General features: G+C 39.0%; 1 protein-coding gene and 1 long non-coding RNA gene across 2 annotated transcripts in view; one reads left to right on the top strand and one right to left on the bottom strand.

Moving 5' to 3' along the window:
• LOC108362319 (uncharacterized) overlaps nucleotides 1-423 on the bottom strand; it is a 9,674-nt gene extending 9,251 nt beyond the window's left edge. The window contains exon 1 of the long non-coding RNA XR_001847446.1: nucleotides 411-423. This is a non-coding gene — a long non-coding RNA (uncharacterized LOC108362319). The remainder of the gene's footprint in view (nucleotides 1-410) is intronic.
• LOC108362318 (dihydrolipoyllysine-residue succinyltransferase component of 2-oxoglutarate dehydrogenase complex, mitochondrial) overlaps nucleotides 1-6,262 on the top strand; it is a 123,708-nt gene that overhangs the window by 63,002 nt on the left and 54,444 nt on the right. The window lies entirely within an intron of this gene.

Raw genomic sequence — 6,262 nt, 5'->3', positions numbered from 1 at the left:
AATACGATAGTTCACACAGGCTCAATGAACAGAGTCGTTGTCCCAACGAATATCTTATCAACACAGAGGCCACCGCTACCGCCACGTGCACGCTCGAGTTATAACTGGGTGAACAGGAATCACAACACGAAATATAAGAGGACCCCTTACAGTCGGCTCCAGGTCAACCAAGGAACGAGTTCATCAGCTCCAGCCATACCAACTGCCTCTAAATCCGTCGAGAAAATGGAAGTTGACGGTAGTGCCCAAACGAGGCAGGTCAACTATATGAACCGACCCTCAGGCACAAACGCTTTTAAGAGGGGGTCTACATCATCAAAAGGTGCCTTCCCAAAACAACAAAAATTGTATAATATAGAAGCCATTAGTCCTGAAGAAGGACATGATTCTTCAAATTACTGTGAACGTACAGAGGACGATTCACAGCAGGTAAATTTTTTGACGACCGGGNAAGCATACCTTACCAGACGTGCCTGACCAATAGCAGTACTGCCTTAAACTTTCTTATAGATACGGGGGCAAATAAATAAATACCAGTCGATCCACCTTTCTCAGTGCAGACGGTGGCAGGACTAATAGTAATAAACAGGAAAATTTGTGGAAAATGTTTCCATAATGTAGGGAACGACACCAAGACAACTTTTTACACATTACCAGGACTTCAATCTTTTGACGGCATTATAGGGGATGATACGCTAAAGGCACTCGGTGCGGTGATAGACAGGAAAAACCATATTCTCACAATCGAGCCGAACATTAAAATTCCACTGAGAAGCAAAACAGTTGGAAGCATTAATTTTTCTGAAGCATCTGAAATTCCTAAGGCAGTAGTTCCTATTTTAAAGTCTCTTGTTGAAAAGTACTCCCACTTGTTCGGGCCACTGAATATAAAAACAAATATCAAAACCTCAGTTCGGGCTGAGATAAAAACCACTACAGATGAGCCCATATACACAAAAAGTTATCCATATCCCGCCAACATGAGGGAAGAGGTAGCGAAGCAGGTTACCGAATTGCTCGAGGAAGGCATCATACGGCCATCTAAAAGTCCGTATAATTCTCCCATTTGGATAGTTCCGAAAAAACCTAAGCCGTCCGGTGAAAAGCAGTATAGAATGGTTGTAGATTTCAAACGTTTGAATGCGGTTACCGTGTCAGACGCTTATCCTATTCCAGATATTAACACAACACTGGCCAGTCTAGGGAACGCCAAATATTTCACGACGATTGATCTTACCTCAGGCTTTCATCAAATTGCGATGAAGCATTCAGATATACCCAAAACCACGTTTTCAACTATGAATGGAAAATACGAATTTCTGAGACTACCTTTTGGATTGAAAAATGCGCTGGCTATATTCCAACGCAAGATTGATGATGTCCTTAAAGAATATATTGGGAGGATATGCTATGTGTATATTGATGATATTATTGTTTTTGGGAAAAATACTGATGAGCATTTAAAAAACTTAGAAATAATATTCGAAAGGCTTGCGGGCGCTAATTTGAGAGTGAATCTGGAAAAAACTAAATTTATGAGAACAGAGGTAGAATTTCTGGTTTATGTGATCACGTCTGATGGGATGAAACCGGATCCTTCGAAGGTCCAGGCTATAGAGAACCTTTCGGCCAGAAACATTAAAAGAACTGAAAAGTTTTTTGGGAATGACGTCGTATTACCGAAAGTTCATTCGAGACTACGCGAAAGCTGCAAAACCGTTAACCAATCTCACGCGGGGGGAAAACGCGCAAGTTAAGGCCAACCAATCGAGAAGAATACGCATTAATCTGAACCGTGAAGCCCTTCAAGCTTTCGATAATTTAAAAAAACTACTAGTTTCCTCAGATATTCTTGCTTTCCCAGATTTCGAAAAACCATTTAACCTTACTACCGACACTTCAAACTATGCCATTGGTGGGGTGCTGTCTCAAGGAGAACCAGGAAAAGATCGGCCCATCGCCTACATTTCAGCTATGTCAGCTTAGCTGTCACTATGTCAGCTTAGATATCATTGAAAAATCCAACTTAACCGAGGCCTTAAAAGAACGTTTAAACCCATCACTTATAAACGGAGTAAAAATTCCAGAGAATCATTTACAGCTTCTGCAAGAAGTGTATCTGGAACATTTTCTTTTATACAAAATCAGGATAACGCAGAGGGTGGTCGAAGATGTTGCCAACGAAGATAGAATTTGTAGGATAATAGGGGTACGAACATAGGAGGGCTCATAAGAACTCGAGGGAAAATAAAGAGCAAATCCTAGAAAAATACTATTTTCCCAAAATGGCGAGCCGGATAAGAAAATTCACCACCATTTGTGAAACCTGCCTCGCAAACAAATATGATAGGCATCCTCCAGTACCGCCGATAAAAGACACTCCGGTGCCGAAATACCCATGCGAGATTGTGCANGTGCATGTGGACATCTTCGAAATTCAAGGAGAAAAATTTTTATACTGCATAGATAAATTTTCCAAATTTGCAAAACTTTTCCACATAAAAAACCAAGCATCCGTCACTATTCGCGCGAAGCTAGCTAAACTAGTCCATTACTTTACAACTCCTAAAATGATAGTAACCGATAACGAGAGGGGATTCATGACTCCTTTGGTAAGAGGTCTGGGGATTGAACTATATCAGACTCCAGTTCAAAGAAGTGAGGTAAATGGTCAGGTTGAAAAATTCCACTCTACCATTATTGAGATCTATCGATGCATTCAGAAAAAAATAACGTTAGACCTAAAGAATTGGTGTATATTGCAGTCGATCGTTACAACACAACAATACATTCTGTAACGAAAAGGAAGCCCAGTGACATATTTTTCAATAGAACTGAAAGAATTAACTACCAAGGACTGACCGACTTCAAAAACAGGGTTCACAAAGAAATCAGGGAACAAATCAAGAGAAACCAGGAGCTAAGAAATCTCCGGTTGAATAAGAAACGGAAAAGACCTAAGAAGTTTAGGCCAGGAGATGAGGCTTAAGTTAGCGATAAACAGATAAAGGCGAAGCAGAAATCACTTTACAAAAAGGAAATTGTTGGTAAGGATAATAGGATAAAACTACTTCCAAGTCAAAAAAATAAAAAAATTAAAAAGGAGCAAACTAATTAAATCAAGCGCGCGACGGAAAGGCAAAATACATAAAAAAGCAAAATAAAGATTTTTCCGAATGTCGGAAGACAAAATTATAAAAACTATTATGGCTCAGACGAAACACAAAGCATTAACGGCTAACTCAACAAGAGGCAAAAGCCAAGACATAATAACGCTTACAAAAAGAAGCAAATATTGTCGACAAAAAAAAAAATAAAAATAAAAAAAAAACGAACACTAAGGATAATTTAAAGAGGCAAAAGCTGGCCAGGACAATCACTTGGCCAACACACAATAACGCTTAAAAAAGAGGCAAATATTGCTGACCAAAAGAAAAAAAAATGAAAAAATTAACACTAAATTTTTTCTTTTTTTCCTTTTTGATACCAACTTCTCCACCGCAGGTTTGATAAAGCCGCAGGACCCTATGGAAGTAACTCGTAACGGCATACTTGAAATAGAGATACAAAACTGCTCAAAATCTGTAACAAAAATGTTTTTTCTATTAACATCCTTGGTTCCTGTGGATTTTCCATTTACGTGGTTTAGAGAATCGGGGACGGTAGTAGCATATAAGAATATACCGATGTACAACGGAAAACAAAAATTTAATTGTAGGGTAATTTTGAAAAATATTGCTAACAAAAAAAGAAAAAAATTCATTAAATGTAATTTTTTTCTTTTTCTTAGTTATCGAATAATTTTTAGATATTGCTCATTATCTTTTGATAAATAAGTTTAAAAAAACCCCTAGCTATATTCTCAACTAATTAAGCATAATTTTAAAATATGGCCCACTAACCTTTACTAAATAAGTTCAACAACTTCTAGCCACTATTTAAGAAAAGGATAATATGCAACCATTTAATTACTTATACTTATTAAAATGCTTTTTTTCCTCCGTCCCTGAATATAAAAAAAATATATAAAAGTTAGAAAGAAAGAAATAGAAAAGTTGAAAAAAATATAAAAAGAGAGAAATAAGCGTCGAAACAGACTAATGCTAATTTAAGAAATTCTCATTTTTGCTTTTTTCCTCAATCATGATGGTAAGACAGCTTACTTTTAATATCTGGCGTTTGCGGCCTTAATATTTACAATTACTACTCCCCGCTGGTCACTATTGAACGTGGGCGTGGTTGGATTCTGAACGGACACTTCAGTTTGGTCCATATGGTCGACCTTAACTACTTCAATATGGCGTTGGAGAAATTGATCGAGTCAACACAGCACGATATCAGAAGCGAAGCTGTGCGTACTGTGCTGCAATTCCACCTAAACCAAACTAAGCTGCGACTTGACGAGCTGCAAATAAGTAAGTCACGAAAAAGACGTTCCATTGACTGGATTGGATCTGCATGGAAGGGGATCGCCGGGTCTCCAGATGCAGCAGATTGGGGTTACATCCACCGTAGCATGAACGATGTTGTAGTAAATAATAACCACCAGTACCGTGTCAATGAAAAGCTCTTCAACGTTACCCGTGAGGCGATTGAGAAAGCAAATGAAATGATGCTACACATCAACGCCATAAACAAAAATATTAGCGAAGAGAATTTGGAGCTTCTGGACTTGAGCAAAGTTCTAATCCTGAAGGAACAGGTATCAGAGATCGTGCAGGCGTGCCAAATGGCAAAATCTGGTATCATAAACACAAACTTACTTGATCGAGACGAGGTACAAAGACTTTTAATAGAAGAAGATTCGCTGCCATATCAAAATACCATCGAAGCTATAGAATACGGATCGGCTTCCGTGTATTCAAACGGTAGTATCCTTTTAATCGTACTATCAATACCAAAAGTCAAACCAGATGGCTACCGACTTTTAACAACACGCGCCGCTGTCATAAGGGGACAACACGTTGAACTTAATTACAAGAAGATGCTGGTAAACGAAGAAGAAACGTTCGAACTGAACGAGGATTGTCCTTCGATTAGCAATACAACAATCTGCTCACCCAAATCTTTAACGAAACTTCCTGAAGACGGATGCCTGGCTAGATTAGTGAAGGGCGGGGATGCTAAATGCCACTTTGAACCAGACAACAACGTAATTGTTGAAATGATCGCCGATGCAACAATATTTACTACAAACTTTCAAGGACCATTGAAGGGGAGGAACTACTTCGCGGTCCTCAACGGAACATACGTTATTTTACTAAATAATGAAACGGTCATGGTGGGAAATCAAACGTTCACCAGCAAATCAGCACGCACAGTGCAGGCTTTTCCACCCGCTTTGGTAAACGTTACAAGTGATGGGCTGAACATGCTAGTTAACAAGGGGGCCAACACACTTACTAATGCGAATGTGCTGACGACGCACTTCGCCAAACACGCGCATAGCCACTGCAGGTAATTGACCTGCAACGTAAGCGATACCAATCGATTTTATGCAACCAAAATGCAAATCGTGGGAAGCGCAGCGTCAGCAACTAATCAATTAATTCGGGCCATTTAGATACTTAGCGATAGCTTTAAGTAATATTTTGTATTCGTCATTATTTGGGAGCTCAATGGTAAATATACACTTGTACTGCTAATCTTGTTCTTCATTTCTATCCTTAAGGAAACCTGGGGCCGCGGGGCGGCCCCCAACTTTTATTTTTTCGAGAACGCATTCGCGTGTTCGTTAAGTTCTATAACACATTTATAAGTCGAAGATGTGGCAAAATATTTTTGGGAAAGTAACCGCAACCTAGATTTAATTACTTTTTCCTGTTTTCTGTAGTGGCTGGTTTCGATTTTCTTTTTTTAATTTTAACGTTCATAGATTCCAAATATTTTTATACCCAAGCGCACTTGTGCACACGGCTTATTAATTTTGTTCACATAACGGTTGTTTGTAACAGCCAAAACGAATCGAGATAGATATAAACAAATGTATACATAAATGCTCAGAATGAATAGAGAAGGCGATTAAGCCATGTCTGTCTGTCCGTCCGTCTGTCCGTCTGTCCGTCCGTCCGTCTGTCCGTCCGTCCGTGTACACGATAACTCGAGCAAAAATTTAGATATCTCAACGAAATTTGGTGTGTATGTTTCCTTTTATCCAAGGTAGGTTGGTATTGAAAATGGGCGAAATCGGACTGTAACCACGCCCACTTCCCATATAACGGTTATTTCCAGAAATACGAAAACTGCGATATTTTAGTAACTA

The sequence above is a fragment of the Rhagoletis zephyria genome, unplaced genomic scaffold (assembly GCF_001687245.7).
Source record: "Rhagoletis zephyria isolate East Lansing unplaced genomic scaffold, Rhagoletis_zephyria_1.1 Rzeph_scaffold_00988, whole genome shotgun sequence".
Classification (NCBI taxonomy): Eukaryota; Metazoa; Arthropoda; class Insecta; order Diptera; family Tephritidae; genus Rhagoletis; species Rhagoletis zephyria.
The sequence above is the reverse complement of the archived record's forward strand: the minus strand, read 5'-3'. Positions and strand labels throughout refer to the sequence as shown.